At 40.3% G+C, this 21,401-nt stretch overlaps 1 protein-coding gene across 10 annotated transcripts in view; it reads left to right on the top strand.

The window, feature by feature from the left end:
• Positions 1–21,401, top strand: part of RGS6 (regulator of G protein signaling 6) — a 560,790-nt gene that overhangs the window by 1,650 nt on the left and 537,739 nt on the right. The gene's annotated exons all lie outside the window — the stretch shown is intronic.

The raw sequence follows: 21,401 nt of genomic DNA, 5'->3' as shown, positions 1-21,401 counted from the left end.
TTTATTTTTAGAGAGACGCCTTTGTAAACCAAAGCTTGTATGCTGAACCGGCAAAATCCAGAGCACAAATTCTTTTTGAGTTCTCTGATACTACTAAGGTAAATTGTTGTGTAAATATGGTGACCTCAAGTACTATAAACTATAGGGAGAGAGTTTACTCTCAATAACTCATCCTTTCCTGAAAGAGTCTGCAAATTCTAGAAATGTCAACAATTGCAGGGTATTTTGATGAAGAACATAGCTACTGGTGTTTCCTTTCCTATATTCATTCCATTGGCTCTTAACTTTACTTCCTGTTTCCTTTAAGAAATTTCAATTAACATTCACTGAATTTGTACTGCTGACAGTTTCAGTCAAACAATGTTAGTTTTTTTTTTTCTTTTGAGGCAATTTCTCTTATTGAGTGAAACATTACAAAAAATGACAATGCTTTTGTGGCAGAAATGTCTCTTCAGCTGAATCCTACTTATTTATCTTTGGTTTGTGGAATGACATAGCCAACGTAAATATTTTTTAAACGAGCAAACATTTCTTGAAAAAGAAAAACATAAAAGATATTTTGCATGTTGGAATTTGCCAGTAATTTTAAATGTTTTATTGCCCCTCGGGGACAGAATTTTATGTGAAAGTAGGATCATTCTGTTTCTTATCTCTCCGATCTTCTCCCATGCATTTTATCCCCTCAACTCTAGAGACTTTGCCAGGAATTGCTGAACTTTCCATTTTGTGCCAGGGCTTAAGCATCAGAGAGATACGAATAAGGAGTCGTGTGTCATATAAATGCTTTTGAAAAGGGATGTGCTCAGAGATCTCAATACTGGGATTAATTTCTTCCTTTAGCTTCACTTAGTTTGTCTTAATTCTTAGTGCTTTGAACCTAGGAATGCATTTAACCTCTTTATTTTGAGGGCTAGCTGGAAGGAATATATTTACTGAATTTCATTTTCATTGTGACATATGGCATGATATAAATAATTACTATATACACATTATCCTGCTGAATGGAAAGAAACAGAAATACAAAATACAAAATAAATCTGCATATTGAGTGATATGGCTATAACATTTCCAAAAACAGTTTTACTGATTATAAAAATAATATCTTGCTATTGAGAAAAATTCAGGAAAATACAAAGAAAAGAAAAAAAAAGATTATCTGTCATTCCCACAGATGATGAGTCATTACTAACATTTCTTCAAATTGTCCATTCTTTAAGATATTAGTCACATCTTCATTGTATTTCTACCCTTCCCCCACAAAATCTTCAAATCTTAAAAATAGAACTTGGATGTACATTAAAGGTTTGGGAAATGACTGCTAGTTTACTGGATGGTTTCGATGGATCATATTTTAATTTTTATTAGTGGTCCTATTTTCAAAGAGTGCTAATTCTTTTTTTCCTACTCTTTGAAAATCAGTATTTGCTTTTTGGGGTAGTAATACTTGGGCCTCCCCATCAGATTTACACAATGAAGAATCAGAAAAGAGGCGGCCATTTGGATGTGAGAGACCTGAGTTCAGGTTGCAGTTTTGCCATCACCTTCTCATGTGGCCCTTGGCCATGAGGCCTGTTTCCTCAAAGGATAAGGATACTTTCGGATTGGGCTCCATAGCTCATGATAGGTTCGCTGCTCTGATGTTTATTGATGGCAGTCTTTGCAGAGGGCTTATTCAGACAGACAGTTGGCCTGGAGTGGGGCCTGAGAATTTACATTTCCAACCAATCCCCAGGTGATGCTGACTCTGCTGAACCTGGGCACCACTTGAGAACTAGAGAGTAAATTCCTTGAGGCTAAAAACCCTGTTTCATTTGTTTTTTCTTTTTCCATCCGTCTAGTGCCCAGCAATGTACTCGTCAATAGTTATTCAGGAAACATTCATTGAATCAATATCAGTTTTCTCCATGGGGTATAAACTTTCCAAATTAGTCAAGATAAGAGAATAATCATCCAGAATTTGGGACCATGATGTCTGTAATAAGAGTAATTATCAGTCATGAAACCCAGTTCTTCAAACTGCAGGGAAAGCAAAAATGCTTACAAGTAGACAATAAAAATGGACATTAAACCTAATGAGTTATGTTAAATAACCAGGAGTACCTGCTTGAGATGTCACAAACCACAAAGCACACCAAATGCTTCCCAGTTACCTCTCTGAGACTTATGAGAGGCCATTTATTTCTACCACGGAGAGCTGGCCCTCCAGCCATGGATTCTGCATCTGCCCATTCAACCAACGGCAAATCAAAAATATTCAGAAAAATCGCACTTGTATTAAATATGTACAGACTTTCCCCTCTATCATTATTCCCTAAACAATATAATATACTACTATTTATATAACATTTGTATTAGTTGTGAATAATCTAGAGGTGATTTGGAGTGTAGGAAAGAATGTGTGTAGGCTAGATGTAAGTATGCCATTTTGTCCAAGGGATGTGAGCATCCAGGATTTTAGTTATCTTGGGGATCCCAGAACTCATCCCCCACAGATTAGTTTACCAAAGGGTGGCTGTAGCAGGGGAAGTACCATGATAATTACCCCAATTACCAAAGCATCCTGTAAAGCAAGCAATGCCACTCCTGCTGTCCCCCACCCAAAATGCAAAACAATGCTTCTTAGAGCCCCAAGGCCATTCTATAAGACGGAGGAAACTTAGACACAGAGAAACAAATTAACCTGTAAATCCACAATGCTAGTAAGTGGCAGCATGAGAAATCAGAGCCAGGCCTGCCTGATACTGAAGGGGGGTGGGGGTGGGGGGGCGTGTTCTTCACCATGTCCCTCTACTGACATTGAGAAAGCATTTTTTTTTTTTTTTTTGATAAAGCATTGATAGCTGGGAGATTCCAGCTGGCTGAAATGCCTCAAAATTTTTGATTATCCTTGTGTGGGTACATTTTGAATAGAAAATTAATCCTTCTCTTGTACTTAGATACATAGGGTAGAGAGAACATTCACTTTTATGCATGGAGAGTTAAAAAAAATGCAAATACTTGACTTGAATAAACTAGGTGCCCCTTTAACTGTGGCTATTAAAATGAGTCATGGGCACTGTCTTGGCTTCTCTAAATACTTTGGTAAAACCATCAAAGAAAAGGCTACCTTCATGTATGTCCATAGTTGAGTTCCCATACTCACTAGTATCTCCCTCCCCAAAAGGCTACTTTCTGGCTCAAGTGTGCATGACACAGACCTGCTGAGATGAGGTGCCCTGTGAGGATGTGAACTACTGGAGGCCTCCTCTGGAAATACCTGGGTCACCTGTGTCCCACTCTGACCTTGTAGCCCAGAGCTCAGACAGTATCACTATCATTTGCTCTTCAAGTAGCATCACATGCATCTAAAAACCCTGTTCCTTGTGTTTCTAACACCAACTTTCTCATCTGTAAAATAAGAATAAAAACGATATCTCTTGAGTAGGTGTGCCTGTGAGGACTTGCGATCAGTCTAGCATTTGAAGAACTCTTTTAAGTCCTTCTGAGAGAATCCCGCTCTACATTTTAAAACTGGGGTTTGAGGAGCCTTGTAAAAAGCAAGTGACTGAGACATTTAAGAGGAGAGGGCCAAATAGGGTAGGTCTCTGAAGGTAAAGATGCTACAAAAGCCTGAGTGTCTTTAATACCAGTGGGAAGAGAAGAGGCTACAAACAGACTCAGCTACTTTGATGCTTCTTGAGCCAGATTGTGACCCACACCTGGAGCAAGCCCATGTTTTATTTTATTTTTCTCTATATCCTGGTTTCTTATAATGCTTGGCAGATAGAAGGAGACTGGTAAATGTTGGCTGAGTCACTGATGTTCACGGTGGAGGTGGGGGAATAAATGGGAGGAAGGAGGGATTAGTGCTGGTGTGGAATGACACTAATGGGTTAAACATGCAGGGATGGGCTTGGATGTGATGCAGAGTGTTATGGATAAAACTCATTGCTTGCTTGAATTTTCCTGGCTAGATCCACATCAGGTCCATGATATAGTGAGTTCCTCATCCTACTTTGTAATTATGCACGAATGTTTGTCTCCCTCAATGGGCTGTGATCCATTTGTCTGTCTTTTTTTTTCTTTTGTCATAATTTGATCACCATCTCCAGTACAAGGCCACACATGTACTAAATGCTTGAGAAAAATTGGTGACTTACCTAAAAGCTGCCTTGCCTACAAAGCTGTGGATCTGTCATAGAGTGGTAGGCTGATCTTAAAAAACAACAATCAGCATCTGTATGACTTTTGTAGATAAAAATCTCTCACAGGAGTTAGGGAGCATTGTTTCCGTTTGACAGGTGAGGAAACTGAAGGGAAGAAAGAGGTTCGGCCACTTGCTGCAAGTTAGATCATCAAGTAAAGAAACCAGCACTTAAACTTGGAGCTTATCTGCTCCCCAAGTCCTTAGTCTCTCTGAAACATCACAGGGTGAGGAACAAACAGAGACAGCCTCCATCATCTTGGAGAGATGGTAGAAATAAATAGAAAATGAACAAGAAAAGACTGTTAAGGGACTGGGAAAAATGCATGGAATTTTGTGAGTCAGATTTGGTAGCGAATAGATGCTAAAGTAAGGGTACAGTTTTGTTCAGAGAGAGAGTATGTCAGATCTGGAAGAGAAAAGCTTTAGGAGTAGGAAGAAATTTCATAGGTGAAGAAAGAGATAATGGAAATTTTTTTTTTTTTTTTTTAGGTGAAAAGTGTTAATAATGATTGGTTATTAAGCCAGTTGTTTGCTTCCAGAGTAAGAACTGACATAATGGACTGGGGGTGTAGCTTAGTGGTAGAACTTGTGCCTAGAATACAGTAGACCCTGGGTTAATTTCATTAACAGCATTAACATCAATGACAAACCAAACAGAGAAACAAACAGAAAACCTAATATGCAGTCTCTAAAGTCATCCCAGACAACTCCAGCTGAAATGGTAACTCCTGCCTCTGCTCCTTGCTCTGTCTTTCCCAGCTCCTTTTCCATGGCTTTCCCACCAGGACTTTATGTTGTTATCATCATTTCTATATCGTCTGCCTCCTTGCTCTAGGATGTACATTCCAGCTGAGCAGGTACTGTTTTATTCCCTGCTATAACGTCAGCATCTGTTGCAGATTCTGGTTCACAGTAATTAAGAATGATCTGTGGAATGAAGGAAGGAAGGAGAAACCATTAGGAAATGACTTGCAATTGCAAGCCCGTAAGACTAGGTAGGTAAAGCAAACGAGAGAAACAAGTGTAGTTTCTTTCACGAGAACAACTTAAGTTGTATTTTTCTTTAAACATACTTTGTGTTAAATATATAGAAAGTTTTTATTCTCAGAAAGAAACCTATTTATACCATTCTTTCCCCTTGAACATGGGGCCCTCTGACACCTTTTCTAAAGAGACATGGGTGCCCAGTAACACTTCCTTTTTTTTCTAATGGTCACCCGTGTGCAATGATGAATGGCAGCTGGAGCTGGACCTCTGGTTTGGGAAGTCATTAGGGATGGGTGAGGCAAAAGCAAAGCGTATGTGGCCTCGTTTTAAAGATGGTGATAAAATTATAATAATAACAGGGCTTCTCACAAAGGCCTGTTATTGTCATATTTTAATCCATTTTTAATCATTAGCTAATTCTAATTAGAAAGACATAATGTTGATCTGCATTGACCAATCCAAGAGAAACACTTGAGTTGGCTGTACTTTATCTGTCTATGACCTCACTAGAAAAAAGGAAACAATTAGAAGCAAATCCAATGGATTTGTCTCCTAAACTGCTATGTAAGTGCTACCATGTTCAGATTCCAAACCAAGCAGGAAGATGCCCTCATTCTGCTGACCATACATCCTAATACAAAGACTGATTCAGCAGCCGGTCAAAATAGAAAGGATAAATTCAGAATAAATGTATTGATTATATTTTAGGTTTTTTTTTTTTTTTTTTTTTTTTTAAGGGGAAGGCACTTTCATTTTCAATACAACAGGTAGTGTAGGGGCTTACCTGCTGGCTTCTGCCCAGAGCCAGGGGTATGTGACATGAGAAAAAATAGCTTAACAGTATTGATCTGCATTTTTCCCAGTTGCAGAATAGAATAGAGGTGGGAAATCGTGATTGCTCTGAGGGCATGCTGAAGAGCGGACCTGAAGATAGTCTCTGGAACGCATACTCTGCTCTTCATCGGCTTGGGGAGATTCCCCACCCCAGACCACAATTAGCCTATGATCTGTGCTGTTCTTCCCTGCTCCTTGTTCTGCTGGTCCACATCAGGTTATAAGTCTTACAACCACAGACCCTTGTGTAGATGATGGTTAATTGAATAGGGCTCTTGTGTTCAGGAAGCTTACAGTATTTTTTTTTTAATGTTCATTTTATTTATTTATTTATTTATTTTAAATTTATTTTTATTGTAAACAAATGGGATACATCTTGTTTCTGTTTGTACATGAAGTAGAGGCGTACCATTTGTATAATCATACATTTACCTAGGGTAATGGTGTTTGATTCATTCTGTTATTTTTTTTTTCCTTCTCTCCCACCCCTCCCACCCCTCTTTTCCCTCTATACAGTCCCTCCTTCCTCCATTCTTACTCCCCACCCACCCCCCATTATGTGTCATCATCCGCTTATCAGCGAGATCATTCGTCCTTTGGTTTTTTGAGATTGGCTTATCTCACTTAGCACGATATTCTCCAGTTTCATCCATTTGCCTGCAAATGCCATAATTTTATTATTTTATTATTTTTTTAAAGATAGGGAAACGGCCTAGTAAGGAATGAGGGAGATTCCTTCCCGCCAAGAGTTTTCTCCAGAGATGTTGAGTGAATGAACTGGACATTGCAGGACTGTCAGTTTTGGGGCCCATGGGTTGGGGCCAAGGGTGGCAAGGGTGTGCACAAGGCACTTCAGTGCAAATAAAAGGAAAGGAGGGATGGCACGCATGGAGCACGCAGAGAATACTTACCACGCTCTACAGAGAGGAGGTCCTTAACCTTTCTGGCAGAAGTCTATGGTAATGAACTTGAAACTTGAATGAAAACAGGGATATGGGGAACCGCGGTTGGAGGCAAAACTGCTTAATGAATACTTGCTGTTTCCTGAAAGCAAAACGAGAAAACAAAGTAGATGATGAGTGACACCTCCCTCCACTGGAGTTGGTGGCCAAGGTGTGCCACAGTGGTCTTGTGGTTTCTGGTTTCCTGAATCTCACTCCCCCTTGTTTTTCTTTTTTTTTTTTTTTTTTTTTTAATTTTGATTCATTGTACACAAATGGGGTACAACTGTTGTTTCTCTGGTGGTTCATGCAGTAGAGTCGCACCATTTGCGTAATCATACATGCACATAGGGTAATGATGTTTGTCTCATTCTGTTATTTGCACAATTCCCAGGCCCTTGTACATGTCCCTGCACCATGTTAGGCTCTGGCCAAAGGTTCACTGCCTTTCAGACCTGCAGACACGGAGGGGTTGACGGCTGACGCCTAGATCTCTCTGTGACTCAAGGGCAAAACAGATGAGTCGTTGGATGAGCTTGATTTAACTCACTTGGCATGACTGGTTAGGAAGTCCTCAGCTGTCTCACCCCAATGCATAGGGTATTTAGCATCATGCCAAAGCATATGCTGTCAATTCCAGGTTTGTATTTTTTTTTTTTTGGCTTCCTTTAGCTTTCAAAAACTTCTCTGTAAAAACCACTTCCCCTGCCTACCATCTGCTGTACAACCCCCTCTCCCACTTAAAAGGAATCCGTTTCTGATCCCCAGTTTCATTTATTTTCTAATACTCCTTGACAGGAATGACTAGCTGGCTTTTCAACAATGTATTTGAAAAGAGACTGATTTAAGTTGAATTTTGCTTATTGGGAGTTCTTGGCTGGGGAAAGTTTTCTGTGGTTGAGATTAGCCATTTTGTTGGATATTTGAAGATGAAAAGTGATTGGTAAGACTAGAAATGCAAGTTGGAGACCAGTCTATGGAGGAACGTGTGTGCCACAGACATAAGATAATGGTGATTATGGTGATTCAGTGCTCTCTCAGATGCAGAACTCCCCCTGAATCCCTGCCCCCACAGAAAAAAAGAAAGAAAGAACGAAAAAGAAAAAAGATGATATCCCAACTGAACTTAAGTAAAATCCAGATGTCTCAAAAATACATTTATCTGGCCATATATCTGAGAATTCAGGTATGGCTGGATCCAGGACTTAAATGATCCCACCAGCACTCTTACTTGATGCTTGGTCTCCTTGATTTCCTCCTTTTGTGACACTAAAGAAAAAAAAAAAAAGATGGTCATTAATGTCTCAGATCTTCCTTCTTCCAGTGTCCAGTCTCAGAGAAGGACTTTGGTCCTAATCTGTCCCATGTCTAGGTTGGTCCAGTCTGTATGTCCAATGATCAAGCATATTCTGTCCAGGACAGGTCACAGCCCCATCCTTCTTTTCTAGAAGAAGACGATTTACTGGGAAATGAAATAGTCAACCAGAAGCAGCAACTGCCTCAATCTTCAAAAATTTTTATTGCAGGGCAGTAAAAAGTCATTAAGGATGAATGCAGAGACTTTCAGCCACTGTGGGAGCTCTGAATTTCTTTTTTTTTGAAGACTTTCTAACTCTTGGGAGATGTTGTGAAGCATTCTTTTAATTGTAAGTCTCCATTCCACTTCTTGCCCTCTCATTCAGTGATGGACGCATCTATACCTACCACAGGTGCTCACAGTGGTGACAGACACCACCTCTGCTCCCTCACCATCCCTCTGACCTCAGCCCTGTTCTGATACCACTTTTCCCATTGCTCTCCATGGGATGGCTCAAGTGCCACCCTGAGAAACAGACATGGTCCCCTTCTCCTAGATCTGCATTTATTTACCCTCTTTGGTTTAAACACACAATTCTATTAAAGTATAACATATTTACAGAAAAGTGCACAAATCATCACTTCATGAATTTTCAAACAGTAAACACATCCGTGATATGGCTCCCAGATCACAAAATAGAATATTATCATTTCTTCCCTCCCAAAACCACCTCATGCACCTCCCTATAAACATATGCCCTTATTTCTCCAGTGGTGACCATTAACCTGGTTTCCAACATCACAGCTTTCTCATTTTTGAAATATATGAAATATTCATATATATGTGCTCTTTTGTCCTGGCTTGTGCAGTGTTTGAGAGATTCATTCATGTTGTGATGGGTAGCAGTAATTTATCCATTTTTATTGCTGCACAGCATTCTACTTTGTGATATTCTGCAAACGGTTATTTATAAGGGACATTTCTAGTTTAGGCATATGATGAATAGTGCTGCTATAGTCATTTTTGCATGTGTTTTATGATATACTTTGGAATGCATTTCTGTTTGGAATACCTCTGGAGAGTGGCTTGCTGGGTTATAGAACATGCTCATGTTCAGATTTAGTGGGTCCTTACAAAGGGTTTTCCTGAGTAGTTGTACTGGTTTATGCTCCTATGATTAGTTTATGAGTGTTCTGTTTCTCCATATCCTTGGTGAGACTTGGGATTGTCAAACTTTTGAATTTTAGATATTCTGGTGTGTATCAGGTGGTAGCTCATGGTTTTAATTTGCATTTCTCTGATGACTAATGATGCACCTTTTAAATATTTCTTTTGTCATTTTTAATAATGTCTCACTAAGTTACTGAGGCTGACCTTGTGTTTACCATCCTCCTGCCTCAGCCTCCCAGATGGCTGGGATTACAGGTGTGTGTGCCACCACTGGCTGATTGTGGACCACCCCCCATTTATTTGTCTTTTGTAATGCCTGTTCAAGTTGATTGCCTAGTTTTCTATAATTGTCTATTCTGTGGAGTTGTAGGTTTCTTTTTTCTTTTCTCAATACTGGAGATGGAACCCAGGGCTCTGCTCATGCTAGGCAGTTGCTCTACCCCTGAATTAAATGTTCATCCCAGGATTCTTCTTTTTAAAAAATAAATTCCTAATATAAATATTTTTACCCATCATTTGTATTTCAAAGAACATTTCCCATCTCCGTGGTTCGCCTTTCACTCTCTTTTGATGAATAGGAGATCTTACTATAAATATAATCCAATTTATCAGTCTCTTCCTTTATTGGTTATTATTTTCTTGGTCTGTAAAAGACAAGTCCAGAAAGCTAGTCTATTTTAATTTGTAGAAGACCTATTGTTTTGCCTTTTGATGTCAAAAATTCCACCTGGGCTTGATTTTTGTCTATGATGTGGGAAAGACATCCATATTTATTTTGCTTTTGGATGTTCAGTTAACCCAGTGCCATGTATTTAAAGATCACTCCTTTTTCTACTGCTCTGAAATGTCCCCTTTGTTATCAGACAGGTGATCACACATATGTGGGTCTGTCTCTGTGCTTTCTAGTCTGTTCTGTTTTCTCTTGGTCTATTCTAGTGCTGACATGCTGTCTTAATTATAATGAGTCTTGGTATCCAGTGGTGTGTGTCCTCCCTCCCTGTTCTTATTTAAGAATAGCTTAGTTATTCTTAGTCGTTAGCCTTACATATACATTTTATAATTGTCTTTTGATGGGATTTTTGAGATTGCATTAAATCTCCAGCCCAAATTGGGAGTAAATCAACACCATTACCTTGTTTACTATTTCAGTCTGTTAATATGATACATCCTCTCATTCATTTAGAGTTCTCGTTAGTATTTACACTTCCTTCTATGATGTAAAGGTATTGCACATTTTTTAAAAGATATATTCCTAGTGTTTAAAGTTATTTTTGAGTTTATAAATATTTTTATAAAGCTATCATTTTCTGAGCATTTTGAGCATTTGTTACTGATACATAAACATACAGCTGAGTTTCACATGTTTACCTTGTATACAGTGACTTTGTTAAATTCAGTTCTTAGTTCTAGTAGTTCTGTGAAGATTTTTACTAATATTTCATGTACACAATTTAATTACCTGCAAAACAATTTACTGCTGTCACCAGCATGACCAAATTCTTGGGCCCGGTGAGGGGTGAAGGGGGATGGGAAAATAAAGATTCATGACACAGATCTTGAAGATTAAGCTGGGATCAGGTGGAGCTAAGTTCTCTGATGGAGATGCAGATCTCAAGAGTTACGCCAGCAACCTTTATTTATATATGTCTTATTATCAGGTTAGACTATGCAACAATTATTCTGTGTATTCAGGAAAGTTACAGAAACTAGGACATCCTATGTAGCTTTTCCACAGTTGCAATGTGCAATGTTAGGAGCTTTGTGTAGCTCTCAAGGAAGTTCATTGTTAAAAGTTGCTATAAGGCGGGCAGGAACTGGAGAAGCGGAGTTGGTGAGACATTGTGGTTGTCTAGCATTAAGAATTCCTTCCTTCCCGGGAGCTGTGTGCCTGAGATCAAGGTTAGAGCTGATAGGACTCTTGCACAGAGCCTCCTCATGCAGGGCATTGCCACAGCAGCTAGGCATCCTGTGCCCTTGTACAGGAACATTCCTAGGCACTGGGCTTGCCACAGTCATGAGGTCATCAGAGACCCCGATCTCAGTCACTGCTCTCCCATCCTCTGTCAGTGCTCTCCACAATTTGCACTTTTCCATTTCTAATTATTGTGACTTTTATTTCTTTTTCTTGCCTGTTGGATTGCCTAAGACCTTTAATATAAAGGTGCAGGGAAGTGATAGTGGGTATACTTGTTTTATTTCTGATCTCAGTGGGAAAGTTTTACAATTTGACTCTTAGATATTATGGTTGCTGTAGGTGTTTCACAAATGTCCTCTGTCAGATTAAGCAAGTTTCCCATCACTCAAAATTTTCTAAGGATATTTTCACGAATAGCTGTTGAATTCGACTGAATACCTTAAAGCAGTAGTTACGTGGGATGTCGGTCTCTCCTCTGTGCTTCCCTTTTCTTTTGGATCTTGGCCCTGTATGCCCCAGTGCCCTGGGAACTCTTCCTTCTCTATTCTATCCAGCTTTTCAGGTTGTTCTTGAGGGATGGTCTAGGACAAGGTCGCCCCCATTGTAGGAAGTGATACGATTCTAATTGTACTATTTTTGTCTTCCATCTACACGGTATGAGTAAAACTATAGAACAACCCCCTAGGAACCTATTCAATTGCTATTTCTTTGACTTATATTGCTTCTGGCTGGTGAGCTTTATGAATAGATTTTTCTTTTGTTAAGTTTTGTGCTCTCAAAAAGAGGAAAAGCCTACTGCTGTTCCAAGGGTGTGTATTATAGAGTCATAGAAGAGATGCCCTCCGTGTTACATTTAAATGCTTAGTTTTAAGATCTAACCATACTGATTTTACCTGTCCTTTAAATAAGGGGAGAAAACAATGAGATCCCAAGGAATAGAGCTGACATTCTTAAGGAAAAAAAAAAAAAAAAAAAGCCAATTGGAGTGCTTTTCTGCTTGGGTCCCCTGGGAACATGTCATCCTCTTCATTTCTTAGTCATTCCCTTTTTGTGCATAAAGATTGGCAAAGCTTCTCTGTCACTCCTACTTCTTCTCTAGCAGTCATACTATCTTTCATATGAAATTGGAGAAAAATAAAATGTTACTTCTATAGTCAGTAGTATTAGAAACTCTGATCTTAGAACCCATACTTACAAAATTTAAGAGGCGATGCATTTGATATCTCAAGACCCAAGTTCTAATGCTGTTTCTGTTACTCACGAACAGGGAAGTACTAGAATACTGCTTGACCTCACCAGGACTTAGTGTTGTCCTCTGCAAAGTAAAGTTCTTGGGCTTATTCCCCAGACAGGAAAATTTTTTATACAAAGGACTAAATAATAAATATTTTGAGCTTCATGGGCCATACAGTTCTTGAATCCTGCTATTGTAGTGGAAAAGTAGTCATAGGTAAGGAGTAAACAAAAATAAAACTTTATTTTTGAATACAAATGCAAATGTCATACAATTTTCATGTGTCACAGAATGTTATTATTCTTTCAACTTTTTTCAGTCCTCTAAAAATGTAAAATTTCTTGCAGCCAGACCAAGAAACCATTTCATGCATCCAGACCATAGAAAAAATAGGCAATAGGCTAGATTTGTCCCAGGGATTCTGGTTTACTGACCCCTGTGCTCCTTGAATGTCAAAGGCTACTCCAGAACTTGGCTAGGAATTGAAATGCTAGTCTTTAAATTTTTTTCTTCTGTTCCATGAACATAGTTCAAAAGGGTCTATTCCTTTCTTTGTAATCAGTGAAGAATAAGAAAACTAAAAGATGTTTGTTTTACCTCTGTTCCTTCTCTGATGTTGCTCTTTCTTTGTGGAGATCCAGGTTTCTGATTTACATACATTTCCCCTGACTGAAGGATTTCTTATAGCCTTTCTTGCATGGCAGGTCTGCTGGTGATGAATTGCCTCAATTTTTGCTTGTCTGAGAAAGTCCTTATTTTTCCTCCACTTTGGAAGGATAATTTCACTAGATGTGGCATTTTCAGTGGGAGGTTTTTTTTTCCTTTCAACATTTTAAATATTTCATTCTGCACTCTTGCCTGGTGTCTGATGAGGATTCTTCTAGAGGCAGGGTCCTTGTTCTTCTATAGGTAAGGATCTGACTTCTTTCAAGATTTGTTCCTTGTCTTTGGGTATTTAACCTAATTGGTGTTTTATAATCTGCCCAGATCTGTGGTTTGCTGTATGTCATTCATTTGAGGACTTTCTCAGTCATTTTTGCTTCAGATATTTCTTCTACTCCTTCCTCTTTCTTTACCTGAAATTCCGATTACACTTATGTTGTACCTTTTGATACTGTTTCATGGTTCTTGAACACTCTTTTGTCTTTCTTCAATTCTCTCTCTCTCTCTCTTTTTTAGTTTGGGAATTTTTGTTGACCTTCAAGCTCACTGTTTTATTTTGTTTTTTTTTTTGTTTTGTTTTTTCTTGGCCATTTTGAATGTTCTGATGAGAACACAGAAGACATTCTTCATTTGTTGTGGTTTTTTTTTTATTTTTAGCATTTCCTTTTTAAAGTAGTTTTTGAAAAAAGAGTTCCTATCTCTCTGCTGTTGCTACCATTTCTGTTTTCTATTAGAGCCCTTGACATTTTAAATCATATTTAAATTTTCTCTCTGTTAATGACACCGGTAATTCCAACATCTGTCATGTCTGAGTCTGATTCTGGTGACAAATTGTCTATTTAGGATGTGGTTTTCCTTGCCTTTTAACATGCATGTAAGTTTCTCTTGATAGTCACCCGTGATTTATTGTATAAGACATACTGAGGAAAATCAACCCTCTTGTGTGGGGTTTTATTTAGTCTGGCAAAGAATTGAACTGTGTTTAATGTTTGCTGGAGCTGAAAGGTGTGGGTACTAGAGGCTTTGAAGTCTGCTTTCGTCTGTGTCTTTGCCTCTTCTTTGGACTTCAGTTTCCCTAGGTACTTCTTCTCAGGGAGCTTGTGTCTTGGAGGTCCTTTAGCTGCACAATCTACTGTCGAACTGGAGTCTTGCTGGTATGGTGGTCAGGTACCTGTGGAAACGTACTATGACCATGTTTAAGAGTAGAAATGGAAGAATAAATGTATGAGAAGTCAAGATAGAGAACATGCTGACTCAGATAAGGGTGTCCGAATCCGAGGGACTTGCCTTCAGCTGCCTTGATTTCCTCAGTGAATTTTGAAGTGAGTCTGTCAGCTGAGACTATGTGCTAAGTTGGGCAAGAAGAAGATGAGATAGTCCAGAAAGGCAGAAAGAAACTTTGTAGAAAAATATCATAGATTTTATGGACAGCGTCCATGGTCATGAGTTGAAGATGAGCTTGTTGTGTGATTTCTTCACCCCAGAGTTCCTCTGCTTAAATGTGGACTTGGAGTTGGTGGACCTCTGGGTTCCATCATGGTTGAGGTTTTACCAGGATAGAATGAGACAGAAAGAGAGAGGTGTGGGGATGCAAAGGAGTCATGGGTGATTATCACCGTGGAGCCATTGAGAGAAGAAAGTGAAGGCAGAGTGAGAGGCCATGGAAAATAAAACAAGTTGAAGATTCCTGAGGTCAGTGTCCAGGTACGTTTAAGACTGTTTGCAGTGAGTGTTGAGTAAGTGAGCTGGCAAGAGGGAAGGTGGGCAGAGTCGGGGTACACATATTGGGGTTTGGGAGGAAGCTGTCACTGGGAATTACAAGGTTCAGGATGTGGCTGTGTGGGATGGTGTCTGAAGAGGAAATAGGTTGAGAGGAGCTAAGAAGCAACTGAGAATTCAACTTTTTCAGTGGATCTTGGATGTGAAGGTCACCCAGATTGATGAAGGAATTAGGAATGGAGAAGAAAACCCTGGAGAGTTGGAAGCTGGAGATTGCAGGCAATGAAAGTACATAAGTAGGAGGGAGGGGAAGCTGGCAAGGCTGAACAGAAGGTGGCGTGGCCAGACGGTCTGAGTGTTATAAGATCAGGGATTTGAGTAGGTGGAAGGGAGGGCAATCTTTTAAGGCAGCAATGGAGAGTCGAGGGAATGTCTCCCTTGCTTTCTGGTCTTGAGATATTTGGGGTGTGGGTACCGGGGCTGCAGGAGAGGGGCTGTCCTCAGGGGAAGTCAGGTTTCCACTAAGGTCACCAAAAGGTCAAAGTTCAGAGAGCACGTGGAAGGACATAGTGGGCATACTATTTACGGAAGACTTGAAAGGGCAGAAAGAGTCTACAGGGAGTCTGTGGGGCTGGGGTGTCCTGAGCAGCATGGGGGTCAGACCTTGGTATGACAGGATGCCTGGGTGAACTTGACCTGAAGCATTGATTGCAGTCACCGTGAGTGCAGGACTGTGAGAGACCCCCAGGGCCAAGTAGGCTCTGCTATGTGGTGAACTTTCCACTTCTCCCTCCCAGCTTACATTTTAAGACCTTTGTTTAACATAGGGATACAAGAACATTTTACTCTATATGCAGCTTTGGTAGACTAATTTGTGTAGGCTCTTAGGCAGCTGTGGCAACTTGGAGAAGATGATATTTATTTATGTCTTAAGATTGTGTTAGCATGGAGAAGTCAACTTCCAACACCCTACAAAGTAGACTGAAGGACTCAGATGAGCTGAGGACCTACTAGGTACCAGCTTTTGTGTTAAACACTTGCTGTGTGTGGTTTCACTGGAGATTGGGATTGACATGTTGGAAAGATTGGATTTAGTTCTGGGTTGGAATTTTTCATTCCTTGGCTAAGCTGTGCAACTTTGGGCAAGTCACCTATGGTCTCAAGTCTCCATTTTCTCATCTGTAGAGTAGAAATAATACCATGCACTGCTGCAGTTTCTGGCTGAGCTGCCCAATGAGCAGGCAAGGCTGAGAACCTCTGCTACAGGGCAATGAGCATTTGTTCCATTTTACAGAAGAGCAGGCAGAGGCTCAGAGGGGCCACATATGCTGCTCATGTCACACAGCACGTAAGCAATGTGGCTGGGATTGAAAGCCATTTCTTTGACTCTGGGACCCTTGTCTCATTCATTATATTTAGCATCTACCTTACTACAAGGGAAGCTAAAGGAAACACACTTTAGCATGTCTGCCCAACACAAGGCAATGTGGGAGGTGAGATGAACGGATCAGGTGAATGCAATCCAGGTCATTGGTTTCCAAACCTGGCCATGCTTTCAAATCACCTGGGGAACACTAGGGCTCTGAATCTCCAGGGACTCCCCTAGGCCTACTGGATCAGAGTTTCTGGAATACGAGAACCAGGAATTTGCCTATTAAATTCTCCCCCAGGTTATTCTTGAGGCTGTTAGTCTGGTTCAGGTCCTTGGACTTACTTTTGAGGACCATTGAATTTTTCAGGACTGAAGTCCTGAAATGATCAGGCATTTATATCCCAGTACAACACTGGGTGCCTGGCAGTGCCACCAGAATTGGCCTTCAGGGGTCGAGCCCTATTGCTGTACTACTGGAAACAGACACTTGATCTGTCATTGAGCATTTGAACTTTGAGTGTATAGGAAATGTCAAGTTGGCAGACTCTGCTATAACAGAGAGAGTTATTTGTTCTTTAGAGCTGTTGTTCTTGCTTCTTTCCCCTGGAGGTTCCTGCCCACTCAGTCAGATTAGAGCTATATAAACAAGCTTGTACTACTGAGCTAGCACACATCATGTAATTTTTTTTCTCAAGTGCTTAACATTGCTGATATAAAAAAAAAAATCCATTGGTTTTAATGGGCTGAGGCAAACAATGTGAATTTGATATAATATGGAGGACAGGAAATAACATCTGCAGGAATTTTTATTTTGCAGCATCAATATTCAGACTATTACAGTCAGGGTTTAATGACGTCTCCTACATGACATTTCCCTGAACAGGGTTTTGAGGACTGAGCACTAAGAGTGGCAGGCCTGATGTTGAAGGCTGTTAGTGGTGTGCCACAATGATTTTTGTGACATTGTCATGTAATTGTAGTTGCCTTCCTCTTAGTGCTTCATCAGGATTCCTTGTAGAGGTTGTGGTATTGCTGAAGGCTCAGTCTCAGATGCCCAGGGTTGGAATATCTGAGGTTGGGGGTGGGCTTCTCCAGGATTCTGATGCAGGTGGCCTGGGAATTTCACTCACCCCAACGCTGGCCTAGAGCAACAATCAGTTTCTATGATCATCCTGTGCTAGGGACTCACCCTGTTCCCTCTTCAGCAGCAGCCTTGGGCCATGGAGGGTTTTCATCTTCCAGGTAAAGAGCTGGAAGTTTGGGGTGCGGGAATCATTCACCAAAGACTTCATGGGAGGCTTAGTGGGCCAGTGCCAAGACGGCTTCTGAGTCCCTTAACTTTTCTACATTATCACGTTTCTTCCTTCTAACTCTGCTCAGCATCGTTTTCTGCTGGATCCTGGGCTTTGCTCTACAGCAGCTGCTATTATCTAGAAAACAGCAGGTAGTTGTTGTAACCATAATTTACAAATGCATGAAAGTTTGGAGTAAATCGCAGGCCCATTCCTGACTCTCCAAAGATTTGCTCATCAGGTTGTGTCCTAGATGCTTAATTGGTCTCCCTCTTGGTTATACTTACCACTCTTCCCACATAGTCCTTTTTACCTAAATTTCTTGTGAATTCCAGAGGTGGATTCCTGAGTTTGGAGCTGGCTCAGGTCCATGAGCCCTGGGGACAGTCCTCATGTGTGATTGTACTTGTGGGTCTTGGTCTGTGCGCAGTTTTACTGACATCTTATCCAGATGAATATTCAGAAGGAACACACTGCATCTTGGTGGAATCTTACCAGTTCCATCATTCATTCAGAATATTTGGGTGCCCACTCTGTACTAGATCACATTCTAGGTGTCTGGGTAGAGGGGTGAACCCACTGACAAAGCATCTGCCCACGCAGATCTGACTTTCTGGTGGAGGAAATCCCTGATACATAAGGACACAAAATGCCCTGCATGCAGACGGGTGTGAATCCCTGTTCTCACTCTCTGCACTTGGCTGCCTCCCACTTCATTTCTTTGAGATCAAATCCTCTTCGTTTTGTTCTCTCAAGTGCTTCGCACCATGCTGAGCTGCTTCTGGGGCTTCCAATGTCCAAGCCTGCAGACGGTTGTATAGACTGGAATGGCAAACCCTGCCAACCTCAGCCGCTTGTCACCCTTCCTGTCTCAGCTGTCACCTTCTCCTGCTCCCGGCCATCAGAATGGTGTGCCCACTCATTACGGCGTCCACTGCACCTGTCACCCTGCTGGGCTCTGAACATTTTAAGGAGCACCTCTGTGTGTCTTTGTGTGTGTATCCCCAGGGCCCAGCAGGGAGCCTTGAGAAAGGAGAGCTCAGTAATTTACCCAAGGAATACATGTAGAGTCCCTGGAACCTCGAGGTGAGGAGGGATGCTGAGTGGAACCAACGATGCTGTACCCCAGTACTGTGGTGATTCTCTGAGTTCAGCAGGAGGGCTGTCACCCGTAGAGGAGATGGGCTAGGATGGAGGCAGGGATGACAGAAGAGAGATGGCATGGAACATTCTAGCAAGTCAGAAAATTTGAAGTTCTGAGATTCTAGCTTGGAGCCCTGAAGAGCTCTAAGGATGCTGGTGTGCATAGCTAATGTCCATCTGAGGTCTGGGGAAGATGCAGCTTGACCTGGTTTTGACCGCTAGTTACTTGCAGAGTCCAGGGTAGAGGTAGGGAGCCAAGTCCCCCAGTTCAGAGGGCTTTCCACTAGGCTGGGACTGTGATTTGTGACAGATAAAGGAAAAAAAAAAAAAAAAGGCACTGAGAAGTGAAGTAATGTAGCCCAGATCACACAGCTAGTAAGCGGTGAGGCTGGGTTCAGATGTGGAGCTGATGACAGGGACCAACTTGTAACCACTCAGCTACATCTTCTTGAAGTTTGTACCATGTGTAGTTTGAGCACATTTTCAGTTTCCTCTTTTGTTAGCTGTGTGTCATTTTAGGAAATTAATATTATTAATACGTGTTCTATTTTTTCTATTATTATGTGTTTCCAGAAAAAAACCACATCTTTTGAATAGTATAATATAATGAAAGTCCCTGGATTATTTTACTGTGAGTATACAAGTGTGATATACATATAGAAAATGGAGAAAGTTCTGTTTTTTTTGACTACCATTAAATTTAAGACATTCCTACTTATTTCTGCTGTACTTTTTTTAAAAGAAATATCTTACAGCATAGTATAATGAATGAAAATCTGTTTTTCTAATTTCATGAGCCCCAGTGTTACAGCCAGTGAATGTAATTCTGAAAGTTTTTAAAAAATGTTTTTATTTGTTCTAATTAGTTATACATGACAGCAGAATGCATTTTGATTCATTGTACATGAACAGAATACATCTTTTCATTTCTCTGAAATTCTTACTGTCATGGGTTTCACATCCGTTTCTTCCTAGCATTTGTTGACACAGGGATGAGGAGGTAGCTATATGACTCTTTTAGAAAAGATTCTTTCTAGACACAGAAAAATTAAGTGGCTTGTCTGAGTTTCAAAATGAGTTGATAGAGGGACCAAAAATAGTAGCTTTTCTAGTGAATACTAGATTCACTCAATTTCCTAACATAGACTCTCTGCATTCACTGAGCAGTTTACAGACTGGGTCCTGGAACCCCAGCCTGTTTGAACACAGAAATGCTTCTGTGGGTGGGAGGGGTTGCTGGGGAAAGGAGAACTGAGACGTTTGTTTCTAGGTCATTTCCAACCTTGCTATTATTGCACAGTTTTCTAGGTGAAAGAGAATAGGCTTATTAAAGAGAAAGAATTCATTTTAAAATAAAGCAATGGAGATCCAAAAGAGCTCTGTTACATAGATAAATGAGCATACATAAATGGATTCGGTTTTTGTTTTTCATGCTCTGTCATATTCTGTATTAGGGCAAAGGAGTAGGCAACTAAGTAGTTGTTTAAAAATGAAACGGCGTGCTGTTCATTTAACTTTAAAAGCCACTGATTAGAATAATAATCAGTGTTTCCATGTAGTACTCTATTCATGGAAATACTGATATAACAGAGAGCGGAGGTAATACAATGATGCTCTTTATTTTTTCGTGTAATCTAATTTTAAAATACATTCTAATTCACAAATGATGAAGAAAGCCGGCGACATCATTCCAATGGGATATTTTGGGCAATTAAATTCTTTGCATAAATTACAAATTCCGGTCTCTCCAACTTCCACTCAAATTTGTTTTTATGGAATGAGCTTTGGTACCAATTTATTTTATAATAGAATGTTTCCTGAGTTTGTATGTTGAATGGATAGCCTTTTTTTGTTTTGGGTTAGACATGGTATTTATAAAAGTTTCTTGGATGAAAAGCCTGTGAATTTTGTGCAAATAATTCAGGCAGGCTCTTGGATTAGTGATAACATTTGTAAAGGACTCTTATGGCTTTATGCTATGCTTTATCACTCAGTGTTTTTTACCCTTACCTGTGAGGTATATGTGCAATTCACATTTCACTGATGTAAAGGATGGAGTCCTCATGGTTCTGAGCATACAGCAGGTGTCCAGTATGTTAATTTTAAGGAGAAATTAACAAAGAGCACCCCATGGGATATTTAACTTGCCTGAGGTCATGCGGTAGGTAGAGTGTCACACTAAGAATTGAACTTGCTGCATCTTCAATTATATAATACAGTGGTGTTTAGTATATTCAGAATATTCTACAACCATCACCTCTTTCTAGTTCCAAAATATTTTCATCATCCTGAGGAGTCTCCATGTTCTTTAAGCAGTGACCCTATTCCCTCTTCCCCTCTCTCCAGCTACTGGAAACCCTCAGTCTTCTGTCTATTTGGACTCACCTGTTCGGGGTAGTCCACATAAATGGACTTCTCAATATCTCACTTTTTCTGTCTGCCTTCTTGCGTTTAGCCTAATGGTTTCACGGTTCATCCACATTTGAAATATATCAGAACTTACTCCTTTTCATGGTGGGATGATCTTCCATTTGATGGGTATACATGTTTTCGGGATCCATTTGCCCATCGATGGACCATCTGGGCTGCTTCCACCTTATGGTTCTTACGAATAGTGCTGCTGTAAATCTTCGAGTGCAAGTATTTGA

This window comes from Sciurus vulgaris, assembly GCF_902686455.1.
Source record: "Sciurus vulgaris genome assembly, chromosome: 2".
In the NCBI taxonomy this organism is placed as follows: domain Eukaryota; kingdom Metazoa; phylum Chordata; class Mammalia; order Rodentia; family Sciuridae; genus Sciurus; species Sciurus vulgaris.
Note: the sequence above shows the minus strand (reverse complement) of the source record. Positions and strands in the feature narration are given on the sequence as shown.